The 15,881-nt window shown below is 40.6% G+C and overlaps 1 long non-coding RNA gene across 1 annotated transcript; it reads left to right on the top strand.

Annotated features, from left to right (window-relative positions):
* The first annotated feature begins 2,812 nt into the window (after positions 1–2,812).
* Positions 2,813–15,655, top strand: LOC115101952 (uncharacterized). The gene is made up of 5 exons (XR_003859379.2): positions 2,813–2,875; positions 3,146–3,259; positions 3,364–3,469; positions 8,579–8,777; positions 9,361–15,655. It is a non-coding gene; the product is annotated as an uncharacterized LOC115101952 (long non-coding RNA).
* The last annotated feature ends 226 nt before the right edge of the window (positions 15,656–15,881 follow it).

Here is a 15,881-nt window from a genome sequence, read left to right as displayed (position 1 = left end):
ATCATTTCTGTTCAAAATATCCTTCATCGCCATATCCAAGTCATTTTCCGCTGTTTGTCTGATATTTTCAGGACCCTGTAATTGCTGTTCAAGTCTATCCAACTCTTGTTGAGGCACCAAGTACATTTTATTTGCCATTACACTCTGTGTTCAACCCCACGTCTGGCAGCAATAAGGCTGGTGATGAAGGGCACTGCTATACTTAGTAAAGGTAGAAGAAAACCCCCAGATTGTTGTATGGTATGTCTTTTCTTTTGAAGACTGGCCCTTTTATTGGCAAAGAGTTTGATTGCGGTCTTTTTTCTCTTTTATTTTTTTAATTGGGCCAGGGTGAGTGGAATGTGTCCTTTGAGATGATTCAAAGCAATCTCACATCGGGATAATATGAGATCTGAAGAACAGTGACCCAAGATGGCCTTCCGTTCTTTAGGGGTAGCCCCAACTAGGGTTCTCAAGAGCGGTAGGTTTCTTTTTAAATGCAGAGACATATCGGTTACTTTTTAGGAATGTAAACCGCCGGCCACTCCCACAGAAACAAGCCGGTTCGGAGCCTCAGGTGTCGATGATGACTATATTGTGTAAAAGCTCGGGCAATTTCAGGATGTTCGCTACCGGCAAATAGCATATCATCCTAAACCTGCAGATTGTTTTTATGAGGAGGTAAAAGTTCATCATCAGACAGGGATGCGGGTATTCCTTCAACAAACTTGATTTTTATTATCTTCAACAGCTCATCATACAAAGGTTGATAACATGAATAACACCACACAATACTGTCAGGTTTCTGAGAAGAAACATGTTCAGAATTCTCTAAAATACTTTTTACAAAACAAGTTTTACCGCTATTGGATGGGCCTGCGATTAATAAGGCCGTAAATGGTAGTTGCAACCTGGGATCAAAACCTTCTACAGCAGCCATTATAACTTAAGGTTTAAGACACACGCGGCTTGTAACATAAGTCAGCAACCAAAGGGCAAGGTGGTCTATGACAAGAGATTGCTTTTAGTAAGTGGTGCATTCCTTAGATGGAAACCCTTTTTATCCCTAAGAGTTCAAAATTTCCAATTCACTATTCTGGTCATTTATGAACCCCTCGACCAAGCGTGTGATTGATTCCAAGTTTACACGCGGGGCATTTTCATAGTTTTGAGTCATGCCTTTGACTTGAAACACCACGTGATTGTCCTCTATCTGAACTACATTATGCTTTCATTATTTTGCATAAAACCTTTATTAACCTTAAATGATTATTGAATATGTGTAAAACTAAGTGTTTGTTGTTTTCTAGAGTGTACAAAAATTATTCTTATGATTGAAGTTATATCAGCATAGACGTTAAGCTGACTTTTAAAGAACATACGAGTTAGTAAATTAAAATGCCGAAGATAAAAAGGGGCTTCTTCTATAGAAATAGGTCAGGCCTCTTGCTTAGTAGTACAAAGGAGATCATTCAATCTATGTTCTTACTGGTTTTAGACGATGTTGAAATAATCAATATGAATGCAGCAGTCCCTTCATTAAAGCCTTTAGATGCATTTGACCATAGAGCACTTTGTTTTATTATGGGTACAGGTTCAGTACACCTCCCTGCATTCTCTATCCTAAAGTAGGTTGACCCTATTTTATGGTCCGGAGGTCAATTCATTGCTCTCTTTGCATTTATAAAGCTCTTTTACATACTGTAAACTCCCTCTGTAGCTAACATCTACAAAAACCATTAGACATATGAGTCAGAGTTATCATACACAGTGTCAGGGATTGCTAACTGGAAATTCCTTTGGTCTGTACAGAGTTAGGTAAATCAGCTCTTTGTCCCTTGCATGTTGAATAATCTCCAAGCTTCTCTAAACATTGATGTTTTGGTGTCTCAAGGTTAATCTCTAGACTGATGAATGATGCCTGTTACAACTTACTTACAAAACCTTTAACTTGTTAGGGATGTGGGGCAGTATTCGGAAGTTTGGATGACTGAGGTGCCCAAAGTAAACTACCTGCTACTCAGGCCCAGAAGCTTGGATATGCAGTAGTATTGGATAGAAAAACTCTAAAGTAACTAAAACTGTTAAAATGATGTCTGTGAGTATAACAGAACTGATTTGGCAGGCGAAAACCCAAGGATATATTTTTTCACATACATTTTATTTGGGTCTTTTTCATTTAGCCTGTTGCACACAAAATCTAATATATTAATTCCAAATCCTCACCTTCAAAATTGTCCATGTGTATAGGCTTGCAGAAAGGCAGGAAAATACTTTTCAGATGAGCAGCTGTGTCCTGACAGAGACAATGTATGTAATAAATGTACAGACCTGGGGGATTGTTTAAAAAAAAAAAATTGACAACCTGTGTGTAAATGACCCTATAGTGTCGATATTGTTTAGAATAGACTGATTCTATGCTGGTTGGTGGGATTGACTGTTGCTCCCTACAGTCCCAGGAAATAACACCTGCTGTTTTTGGAGACAACCTGTGTGCAAATGACCCGATAGTGTCGATATTGTTTCAAGCACAATTGTCGAGACACACACACACACATAGACACACACCTTTTGATGGGGGTAGACAGATATCTAGATAGAGAGAGAGAGAGCCTGATATTTCAACCTCTTTGAAGGTAAATGAGAAACCCTGGAAAAATGTCTGTTTTGAGAGGCTTATGTGCAGATGACCCCTAATTTTGAATTGTTTCAAGCACAATTGTCAAGACACACACACACACACACACACATAGACCACACCCCCCGAAAACCCCTTTGTTTTGAAACACACACACACAGGCCTGCACATGCACACGCACACACACGTCTTTCCTGAAAGCCTTTCTCTGAGACACACACACCTAGAGAGAGAAAAGACCGATTCCTTTCGTTAAAGGTGAAATACATTTTTAAAACCCTTTATTTAATTCAAAATATTTAGTACAGACCTTTTAAACATGTTATAATTAGTTAAAACAATTTTACAGCGCAATATTTAACCATGCCAGAATGTTTTTATACACAAAATTTGTTATACAACATATATATTATAACAGCACAGTACCAAACTTGAATACCCTTTAAATTCTTAGATTTATAACTGTCTGTTGTAGGAAAGACTGTATTCATATAAAAATAAAAAAACATTGTTTTAAAACAACTGCAGAGACACACCCCCACCCGAAAAACCCATTGTTGTGAAACACACACACACATCTTTCCTGAAGCATTTTCTACGAGACAGACTGAGAGAGAGAGCCTGATATTCCATTCGTTAAAGGTGAGATACAATTTTAAAACCCTTTATTTAATTCTAAATATTTAGTTCAGACCTTTTAAACATGCTATAATTAGTTAAACAATTGGACTATTCCTTTCTTACAGATAAAGGTGAGGCTATATGGTTAACCCAGGCACCTGTCCGTTTCTAATTCCGCATCTTCCAGACAGGGTCTCTTCCTCGCAAGATATCCCACACACTCCACGTTCTGTAAGTTTTCTTTACCAGGATAGATCAAATGTCTTGCATTTAGACCCTGGGTCTGTCTTAAAGATAGAAGCGCCCAGCAATGTAATTGTTCACTATGTTGGAAAAGATTATCCAGCTGTTTCATCATGGCCAAGAATATATGATAATCGCTCCACTTAAAGCTAAAGACAGGCACAAAATAGTTCACATCCTTGCAGGCTTTGGAAAATACATACGATCTAACAGATTTTGTAGCATTTGAACTATTGAATTGGGCACATGCTAAAATTGTCACTTTGGAGTCTGGCCTATACGCCATCGAAGAGATTCTTATAGCTTTCAAATCATCTCACTTCCTCTTCCAGCGCATACCCGGGCAGCGTTGTCCCACTCAGGGCTTTTTCGATCTGGCATAGCCCGAGCCGTATCTTAAGCCATTCTCTCATATGCAGCGCAGGTGAAAAAAACTCTGGATTTGTTTGATAAAGGGGGCTGTGGCAGCTGTCTGTGAAAATCTTCACAGTTGAATCCTTCGGTTGGAAAATGAAACCCATATGTCCCTCACTCATATCCAGCACTCCATTAAAACATTCAGGGGCCTTACACAGAATGTCCTCAATGTTTTTGTCATTGTGTTCTTGACACAAGGCACAAAATACACCTACAATTGGCCTAGGAGACATGTTTATTTGTTATTTCATGTTCTGGGCTTATTTTAATTTCTTGTTTAGTGTTCTGGGGTTTATCGAGGTCACTTGTGGTGTTCAGCTCTTATTTATAATGTGGCTGCCCCCAATAACCCCGGACATTCCTGTTTTATAGACAACAGCCCTAAGGTCACTACAACAGGTGGGGCATACTCTTTGAAATGTTCAAACACATCCCCCAGTTCAACAAGGTGCAATGCACTATCTGGTTAAATAAACACTCACTCTAAGGCATGGGAAAGGAAGGCAGGATGTCCTGCAGGATGCCCATATATGGGCATACACACCTGACCCATAAAGTAGGGTCATAAATCACACGTTTGATGTGTGCCATCAACTGTATTCTCTCTCTTACAACCTCATGCTAGTAACATTAGCCTACATTAGCTCAAACATCCCACGAGGGTCCCACCAATCATGTAGAAGTTAAAAATCATTCTTTAACCTGTCTCCTCCACTTCATCTACACTGATTGAAGTGTATTTTACAAGTGACATCAATAAGGGATCATAGCTTTCACCATTGCTTTCATGGAAAGAGCAGGTGTTCCTAATGTTTGTTCACTCAGTGTATATAATATATGCCACAACAGAGGACCAAAATGCTTCAAGCACCTGGTGGAAAGCTGCTATATAAATCCAATCCACTGTTGTTGTTATTAACTACCTGTTAGAGCATGTCAGGACTTTGTTGTTCCATGTTCTGATTGGGAGCTATTCCATGAGAAGATGCACCTGACAATCTTAATCTTCTCCCTCTACTTCTTCTAGCCTAAACTAAACCCTGTTTCAGAAGTGCCAACATGCAATGCCCATTTATATATCTTTATATACCCTGCTCCCAACTGTTTCAATTTGACCTGCACCTGGTTCAAGGTGCTCCTCCCGAATGTTATTCATATAATTTATTGTTGGCAGCAGGGTGTGTCTATCACTCATACAGACGTCTTGTATTGGTACATGACACAACAGTCCCTGCTGACCAACGTGTACTGGTATTGTAAGTGCCCTTTATACTTTTCAATAAATGACACTAAAAATTTGATCTCCATGTTCCCAAGACTTATAGCTAAAAGTCTTGAACTTGTCTCAAATATATCTATTCTGACACAAACCTGTCTTCTCTAATGGGGGAAGATTTCTGCAGTTTCACAATAAATTGAGTTTTCACTTCTGTTCTCGATCCAACAAGGATCATTGAGGTTTAGAATATTCTAATAATATTTCTCCCAGAGATGTTATGAGCACTCAAGAAATCTGACCACCCATGTAATCAAATAACAATAATGTTATTTGTCTGGACAAAAAGTAAAGTGAATTTAAACACTTCACCCTAGTTGTTCCTGTAAGTCACTCTGGATAATAATGTCAGCTAAATGACTGGAATGTAAATGTAATTTTCCCAATGGAACATAATTGAACAGACATACGATACAATGTTTTTCCTATGGTTGCATTTCCAATGATTGCATTGGAATTTTATTGAAGTGTCTGTGCAGAGCATACACCGAATATACACAGAATATGCACAGTATTTCATCCTAATGAGTGATGAGTGGACAAAGACACAGGACAGGAAACCAAGTAACACAAACACAAATAACACTTTGCCCTTGAACTGAAGGTAATATGTAAAAGATTTACAAATTATTTACAATTGATTTGGTTGGTGGAATTAGTTTGTCACGCTCCTATTTTTTACTTTCATTTCCTCTGCAAATGAGTCCTTAGGTTTCTATTCCTTTAGTTATATTTTCAGTCATAACCTCAAACCTCATTTGATAGGCCCTACTTTTTAATTGATAAAGCATGATGACTTTCATTTCCTCCACTGTGTGGTCTATAATCCACCTATTTTTAAGATTCTATTTCTCTCAGTTATGTTTTGTGTCATAAGCCTATTTCACAACTTCTCGCAATAAATAGCGGGCTTTGTCTGTGTGGCTCCTATTTGTTCATGTTTGATTCCGGGAAAACAATCTGGATCCCAGTCAGAGGAACACACCTCCTATGCCTGAGGGCGTTTAACAGTTTTTCTCCTCCTGTAAAAGACACGTTAGGGAAATTGGCTGCTCTGTGGTTGGGTGAGAATGAAAGGCTTTTTCAAAACCCATTACCCTGGCAGTGCCAACTTCACCTTTTCACCCTTTCATAATCATTCCAAGTGTATTAATTAACCTACATTGTATACTGCCCTGTCATTATTACAGTGTATGTAAATTGACCCAAAAAGCAGATAGACTAGGGATCTGATTCTTGAATAGAAATTAATGATGAAGGTAAATAATATTGACTGAACAATGAATCAAATAAAATGTTATTGGTCACATACACATGGTGAGCAGATGTTAATGCAAGTGTATTGAAATGATTGTGCTTCTAGTTCCGACAGTGCAATAATATCTAACAAGTAATCTAACAATTCCACAACAACTACCCAATACGCACAAATATAAGTAAAGGGATGGAATAAGAATATATACGTATAAATATATGGATGAGCGATGACCGAGCGCCATAGGCAAGATGCAATAGATGGTATAAAATACCATATACACATGAGATTGTCACGTCTGCTCTCGCTCTTCCCTTCTCTGGCGCTTGAGGGCACCAGATTACCCTGCATCACGCACTCCTGCCATCCATCACTCACACCTGCCCTCCCTTGTCACTCGCATCAGCGTTATTGGACTCACCTGGACTCACTTATCACATGTTCTTTTCCTCCCCTATATTTGTCTGTTCCCAGATCAGTTCCCTTGCTCTGTTCCCCGCTGCTGCATTGTATTGTTTTTGTCTTTTGAATTAGTTTCTGACGCTGTTTCTGTCTCGTCTCTGTCCGTTATAATGAAATGTTTTACTCCCAGTACCTGCTTCGTCTCAACAGCGTGACAGAGATGAGTAATGCAAGATGTGTAAATATTATTAAAGTGGCATTATTAAAGTGACTAGTGGTCAATTTATTAATGTGGCCAATGATTTCAAGTCTGTATGTAGGCAGCAGACTCTCTGTGTTTGTGATAGCTGTTTAACAGTCTGATGGCCTTGAGATAAATGAGATAGATGATGAGATAGATTTTAAAAATACTACAATAAGTGCCAACAGGGTTGACTGTGAAACAGGGAGGGGCAGTTTTTGGGTAACAAGGTTGAGGTGTTGTGCTCAACCAACTCAGTTTCCACCATAAAACACCAGAATATTGCCCCAAAAAAGAACCAGCTCACTTGCTTTTACACAATGATTTGACAATTAGATGTGTGTGCGACTCTCTTTGTTTTTCTAGCTTACAATGTTTATTTTGAGAGAAAAAAATGAATGGGCAATGCAGGCAAAAACATTAATTTCCTGTTTTTAATGATATTTCCACACTATGAGTTTGAAATAACACTCAAATTGTGAAAATTATGATATTGCCCTTTCAGTGTAAGAATAAGATTTAGAACCTAACTTCTCAGCCGTCGATTCGGCACGCACCAATTGTGTTCAGAATAAGACTCTGCAGCAAGCCCCTTCAGGCAAGCCCCTTCAAGCCCCTTGCGGCAAGCCCCTTCAGCAATTACCTGTCCACCATCATCCCTGGTCCCATATTTCCCTGGACTATGTCACTGGGCTCCCTCCGTCTGATGGCAACACTGTCATTCTGACGGTAGTGGATCGGTTTTCCAAGGCAGCCCATTTGATCCCTCTCCCCAAACTGCCTTCTGCCAAGGAGACAGCCCAGCTCATGATGCAGCAAGTCTTCAGGATCCACGGACTCCCGGTGGACATGGTCTATAACCGGGGTCCTCAGTTCTCATCTCAGTTCTGGATGGTGTTCTGCACCCTTATTGGGTCGTCGGCCAAACTGTCCTCTGGATTCCATCCTCAATCCAGCGGCCAGTCGGAGCGAGCAAACCAAGATCTGGAAACAACCTTAAGATGCCTTGTCTCGACCTATGCCACTACCTGGAGCCGACATCTGGTCTGGGTGGAGTATGCCCGGAACACTCTTCCCTGTTCGGCCACGGGACTCTCCCCTTTTGAGTGCTCCATGGGGTATCAGCCTCCGTTCTTCCCAGAACAAGAGCAGGAAGTCAACATACCCTCGGCCCAGATGTTCGTCCGCCACAGTCAGCGTACCTGGAGAAGAGCCCAGGCAGCGTTTCTCAAGACCAACTCCAGGTATCATCAGCAAGCGGACCGCCGCCGGACTCCAGCTCCTATCTCATTGGGCAGAGGGTAGGGCTCTCCACACTGAACCTGCCCCTTCTGGCGGAGTCCCGCAAACTTTCCCCCTGATTCATGGGTCCTTTCCCCATCTGTAGAGTTCTTAGTTCCACTGCTGTTCATCTTTTCTTACCCCGTACCCTCCGTATTCACCCTCCGTATTCATCCTGTCTAGGATTAAGCCCGTGTCTCACAGCCCTTTGTCTTCTGTTTCCAGGCCCACCCCTCCACCTCTTGTCATCGATGGTTATCCAGTGTACACGGTGAGATGCCTCCTGAGTGTTCGACCGCGGGGCAGGGGTTTCCAGTACCTGGTTGACTGGGAGTGTTATGGCATCCTGGACCCAGCCCTCATCGCCGAATTCCATAGATGGGGGGGTACTGTCACCCATCTGGTGTCACCCATTATCCCCTGGGTATTTATACTTGTGTTTTCTGTCTGTGCCAGTTTGTCTTGTTTTTTCAAGTCAAACAGCGTGTTACTCCGGGCTCCTGCTTTGTCCTTTTCTCTATTTTTCATGTCCTCCTGGTTTTGACCCTTGCCTGCCTTGACTCCAGCATTTTGGCTCTGCCTTGAATTTGGCTCTGTACTCCAGCATTTTGGATTTGAGATCAAATATTTTATGAGGCGGCAGTACAGAATGTCACCTTTTATTTGAGGGTGTATTCCATTTAGAAGTTAAAGCACTTTACACATCTAGTCCCCCTATTTGAAGGTGTCAATTATTTTGACAAATTCACTTGTAGCGTATTAAAGTAGTCAAATGACTACATCAAACTTGAGACTACAAACTCCTTGGATGCATTTGTAGTTTGTTTTGGTTGTGATTCAGATTATGTTGTGCCCAATAGGAATGAACGCTCTAATGCCAGCCTAAAAATAATGAAAGAAAAACCTCAATGTAGCCTATACACATAAATTGCAAAATAATGATACATTTTTTAAGGAATTGTTTTCTCTTTATTCAACCCTTCATGACCCTAAACCCGCCTGCACAGATATAACAGCGGGGACTGCAGGTTTTGAGTCAACCTACGCCAGTGGCGTGTATTAAAGGATGCCAAGAGAAGCCAGGATTCCCCAAATATTTGACCAATAAAAACATGTAAATTATCAAATGATTTATCTTACATTTCTCTGTGTTTTGAATAATTGTCCATCAATATGCAGCCTAGTAGGTAGCTAACTTAGCTGGATCATTGTTTCCCTTGTGAGGAAGTTAAGCTAGCAAGCATTTTAGCTAGGTAGTCTGTGAAATCTAAAACTAAAAGCATACTGTATGACAGAGCCATAGACTTTTGCCAACATGAAAGGGAGGAGGATGGCATTGGTGTTTTAACTAGTCTACAAAAGGGTCAGTCAACTTTCTTTCTTTTTTTTTTTACATGTGTGCACACACACACACACACACACACACACACACACACACACACACACACACACACACACACACACACACACACACACACAGACAGACAGAAACAGTACCATGGACAGCCACATGATATTTAGCAACATTGATTGGACTAAATTGTTTTTGGTATCTTTAAGTTTGTTTTTAGTGCATTTAACGATTGCCTTTTTAATTTGTTGATTTTTAAATATTTTCATTAAAATGGTGCTGGAATAGCGGAGCCAGTGCTCCTTTTCTTTGTGCTCACTTGCAGGAACTCTGTGGTTCTAAATCAGTAGTTGTTGAAAACGTTAACTTGCTTGACCGTGCTCTACGGCTTTGTGATGAAACATGTGTAGTTGAATTTATTCTGGCACTGTGTGACTGTGGTCTTTTTGTTGTCACAGCGTTTTTGTATAGCACGGTTATTCTGTGTATTCTTAGGGAGTTGGTTTTCACACCACCCCTTGCTCCCTTTCATGGTCTGTCTATGTAACATATCTGATATATTCATATTCTGGGTACTGTAGTCATATAGTCAACAGGTAAGCTTGACTTCCATGTGCAAAGTGGAGATGTTCAGGATATTCCAACTCCAACGAATGAGGTGAAAAAATTGCCAGTGTGTACATATTAACCAAAATATAATTTTAATTCTGAAAATTTCCTTTTTCCTTCAATTCTACAAATGTAACATGATTAAATAGAGTAAACACAAGTCTATAGTAAGTCTTGACCTAAAGACATTTGCTGTCTCGAACTTTCAATGTACCAACAGACTCAGAAATGATTTAGTTAGATTCCTCCAGAGACGCACAGGGCCTGTTGCATATATTCACATAATATTGGAGTCAGATTGATGAATGTAGTTTATTATTATATTCAACATAATTTCTACATAATGGCTGGATGATTTCTACACCTAACATTGGTGCATTAGGATTGTTCACATTTTAGTCCTCTACTCCTCTTGCTCATCATTCCTATTTCACAGAAACATATACCTTCTACAAACCAACAGGAGATGTGGTGATTTACAGAGGCCACCACGGAATGAGAATAGCCAAACAACACAGCCAAAAAGTCAAAATAGTCTACCATAAAAAATGTATAAGAATAAATAATTGACTTTTTGGTCTTCATATAAGGTTAGGGTTAGGCTCAAGGTTAGGTTTAAAATCTGAAGAAGAGAAATTGTAGAAATAGGAGGGGTTTATGACTTTGTGGCTGTGTTAACTAGTGACGACAACTGAGAAGAGGTAGACAAGTGGAGACAGTAGCTCATTGGTGACTAATAGTTACTGCTACTTTACCTTTACATTCTTTGAGTACTTGAAGTTGATTTATGAAGACATTAGATGTTTGTTTTCCCCCACACAGCAGTTCAATGAGAAGCAGAGTGTCCCAGTAAGAACATAAACTGTGGTAGTAAAGGGATGAAAAATAACTCCATAGTAGATTGGGAGATTCAGGAACAAACGTTACAGACTATATTAAAATGCAATGAAACACGTGTAATATTAAAATGTGTCAACTTGTAATTGGTTGCATTCTATCGTCGTATCATACTGCACTATGATTGGTAAATACCACCCAGGTCATGAGGGCCTTTTTCAGTTGATCATGGCTGGGGACACATGAACATACAGCATTTTTAAATGTTGTACAAAGCGTGCAAAACAAGACATGGTGTCAGAGTAAAAGGACTAAAAGATTAATTTTGCTGGAGTTCCTTCACCTCGAATGGACTGGGGGTCAACAAACGTACCCATAGCTTTTTCAAACAGAAATGTGCATCCTGTAGCTCTAACTCCAAAAAGTTCTGGGACACTAAAGGGTCCTCCCAGCTGCCCACTGCACTGAGGCTAGGAAACACTGTTACCACCGATAAATCAATGATAACAGAGAATTTCAATAAGCTTTTCTCTACATCTGGCCATGCTTTCCTCCTGGCTACCCCTACCCCAGGCCCACAGCTCGGCACCCCCCACAGCTACTTGCCCAAGCCTCCCCAGCTTCTCCTTCACCCAAATCCAGATAGAAGAAGTTCTGAAATAGCTGCAAAACCTGGACCCATACAAATCAGCTGGGCTAGACAATCTGGACCCTCTTTCTAAAATTATCTGCCACCATTGTTGCAACCCCTATTACCAGTCTGTTCAACCTCTCTTTCATATCGTCCGAGATTCCTAAAGATTGGAAAGCTGCTGCGGTCATCCCCCTCTTCAAAGGGGGAGACACTCTAGACCCAAACTGTTACAAACCTATATTAATTCTGCCCTGCCTTTCTAAAGTCTTTGAAAGCCAAGTTAACAAACAGATCACTGACCATTTCGAATCCCACCGTACCTTCTCCACTGTGCAATCCGGCTTCCGAGCTGGTCACGGGTGCACCTCAGCCATGCTCAAGGTACTAAACGATATCATAACTGCCATCGATAAAAGACAATACTGTGCAGCCGTATTCATCGACCTGGCCAAGGCTTTCGACTCTGTCAATCACCGTATTCTTATCGACAGATTCAACAGCCTTGGTTTCTCAAATGACTGCCTCACCTGGTTCACCAACTACTTCTCAGATAGAGTTCAGTGTGTCAAATTGGAGGGCCTGTTGTCCGGACCTCTTGCAGTCTCTATGGGGGTACCACAGGGTTCAATTCTCGGGCCGTCTCTTTTCTCTGTATATATCAACGATGTCGCTCTTGCTGCAGGTGATTCCTTGATCCACCTTTACGCAGACGACACCATTCTGTATACATCTGGCCCTTCTTTGGACACTGTGTTAACAAACCTCCAAACGAGCTTCAATGCCATGCAACACTCCTTCCGTGGCCTCCAACTGCTCTTAAACGCTAGAAAAAACGAAATGCATGTTCTTCAACCGATCGCTGCCCGAACCCGCCCGCCCGACTAGCATCACTACTCTGGACATTTATGACTTAGAATATGTGGACAACTAACCAGACACCTAGGCATTTGTAGACTGTAAACTCTCCTTCCAGACTCACATTAATCATCTCCAATCGAAAATTAAATCTAGAATCGGCTTCCTATTTCGCAACAAAGCCTCCTTCACTCACGCTGCCAAACATACCCTCGTAAAACGGATTATTCTACCGATCCTCGACTTCGGCAATGTCATTTACAAAATAGCCTCCAACAGTCTACTCAGTAAACTGGATGCAGTCTATCACAGTGCCATCCATTTTGTCACCAAAGCCCCATATACCACCCACCACTGCGACCTGTATGCTCTCGTTGGCTGGCCCTCGCTACATATTCGTTGCCAGACCCACTGGCTCCAGGTCATCTACAGGTCTATGCTAGGTAAAGCTCCGCCTTATCTCAGCTCACTGGTCACCATAAAAACACTCACCCATAGCACGCGCTCCAGCAGGTATATCTCACTGGTCATCCCCAAAGCCAACACCCACTTTGGCAGCCTTTCCTTCCAGTTCTCTGCTGCCAATAACTGGAACAAATTGGTTTAAATAATGCAAAAACAAAGTGTTGGAGAAGAAAGTAAAAGTGCAATATTTGCTATGTAAAAAAGCTAACATTTAAGTTCCTTGCTCAGAACATATGAAAGCTGGTGGTTCCTTTTAACATGAGTCTCCAATATTCCCAGGTAAGGAGTTTAAGGTTGTAGCTATTATAGGACTATTTCTCTCTATACCATTTGTATTTCATATACCTTTGACTATTGGATGTTCTTATAGGCACTATAGTATTGTCAGTATAATCTCGGGAGTTGATCGGCTTAAAGTCATAAACAGCGCAGTGCTTGAAGCACAGCGAAGAGCTGCTGGCAAATGCAGGAAAGTGCTGTTTGAATGAATGCTTACGAGCCTGCTGCTGCCCACCACCACTCAGTCAGACTGCCCTATCAAATATCAAATCAGATCATTAATTTTAATATAATAACACAGAAATATGAGCCATAGGTCATTAATATGGTCAAATCCGGAAACTATCATTTCGAAAACAAAACGTTTATTGTTTCAGTGAAATATTGAACCATTCCGTATTTTATCTAACTTGTGGCATCCCTAAGTCTAAATATTGCTGTTACATTTCACAAACTTCAATGTTATGTCATAATTACATACAATTCTGGCAAATTAATTACGGTCTTTGTTAGGAAGAAATGGTCTTCATACAGTTCACAATGAGCCAGGCAGCCCAAACTGCTGCTTACACAATTTCCATAGTTTAAAGAAAATCATGTTAGCAGGCAATATTAACTAAATATGCAGGTTTAAAAATATATACTTGTGTTTTAATTTTAAGAAAGGCATTGATGTTTATGGTTAGATACACATTGGTGCAAACGACAGTGTTTTTTTTTGCGAATGCGCTTGTTAAATCGTCACCCGTTTGGTGAAGTAGGCTGCGATTCGATGATAAATTAACAGGCACCACATCAATTATATGCAACTCAGGACAAGCTAGATAAACTAATATCATTAACCATGTGTAGTTAACTAGTGATTATGTTTGATTGTTTTTTATAAGATAAGTGTAATGCTAGCTAGCAACTTACCTTGGCTCCTTGCTGCACTCGCGTAACAGGTAGTCAGCCTGACACGCAGTCTCCTCGTGGAGTGCAATGTAATCGGTGTCCAAAAATGCTGATTACCGATTGTTATGAAAATTTGAAATCGGCCCTAATTAATCAGCCATTCCGATTAATCGGTCGACCACTAGTCCAGATGGGATAGGGCAGTGTGATGGTGATTGTGTCGTCTGTGGACCTGTTGGGGCGGTATGCAAACTGAAGTGGGTCTAGGGTGGCCGGTAAGGTGGAGGTGATCCTTGACTAGTCTCTCAAAGCACTTCCTGATGACAGAAGTGAGTACTAAGGGGCGGTAGTCATTTAGTTATCTTTGCCGTCTTGGGTACAGGAACAATGGTAGCCATCTTGAAGCATGTGGGGACAACAGACTGGGATAGGGAGAGATTGAATATGTCCGGAAACACACCAGCCAGCTGGTCAGCGCATGCTCTGAGGACGTGGCTATGGATTCCGTCTGGGCCAGCAGCCTTGCGAGGATTAAAATGTTTAAATGTTTTAATCATATCGGCCTTGGAGATGGAGAGGGGTGGGGGGGGCCGTCCTTGTTAGCGGGTCGCGATGGTGGCACTGTATTATCTTCAAAGCGGACAAAGAAGGTGCTTAAGAGCTTTACACCCCTGGATTGTTCAATAATAATATATTATTATTTTCATAATTGTTCAAGCTCTGTGAAGATGTTGGTGCTCATGGGTACACAGCAATTTTCAAATCCTGCCATAGATTTTCAAGCAGATTTAAGTCAAAACTGTATCTTGGCCTTGTGTTGTAGATTATTGTCTTGCTGAAATGTACATTCCTCTCTCAGTATCTGCTGTAAAGCAGACTGAAGCAGGTTTTTCTGCTTAGCTGCATCCCATTTCTTTTTATCCATAAAAACTACACCTGTATTTGCCAATGTCAAGCATGCTCATACCATGATGCAGCCACCACCATGCTTGGAAATATGGAGGCAGTTACTTGGATTTGCCCCAAACATGAGGCTTTGCATTTAGGACAAAACATATATTTTTTTACAGTATTACTTCAGTTGCATACAATATGTTTATTTGCATTAATTACTTTCACTGTCATTTAAATCATTATTGTGGAGTCACTACAATGTTGTTTATCCATCCTCAGTTTTCTCCCATCACAGCCAATGAACTCTGTAACTTTTTTTCAATCACCAATAGCCTAATGGTAACATCCCTGAGCAGTTTTATTCCTGTCCTGCAGCTCAACTCAGAAGGAGGACTGTATCTTTGGAGAACTGTATCTTTGATGTGTCTGGGTGGTTTAATACATAATCCACAGCAGAATTATTAAATTAACAATGCTTAAAATATTTAATTGCATCAAGAAGTTCCTGCAATTTGTACCTCACACATGTCTTTCTGTACAGCTGTTAATTGTATACTATTATTAGGGATACAATCATTACAGTTCATTTAATTTAGTGGAAATGGACGAGACTGAAAAGAGAACATATACTTTAAGTACTTAGCTTCCTCTTTCAAAATATCATTTTGTGAATCATGGTTTATGTCAATTATTTTTGGTAACATTTCTAT

The sequence above is a fragment of the Oncorhynchus nerka genome, linkage group LG3 (genome assembly GCF_034236695.1).
Source record: "Oncorhynchus nerka isolate Pitt River linkage group LG3, Oner_Uvic_2.0, whole genome shotgun sequence".
NCBI classification, from domain to species: Eukaryota; Metazoa; Chordata; class Actinopteri; order Salmoniformes; family Salmonidae; genus Oncorhynchus; species Oncorhynchus nerka.
This window is presented reverse-complemented; position numbering and strand designations above follow the sequence as displayed.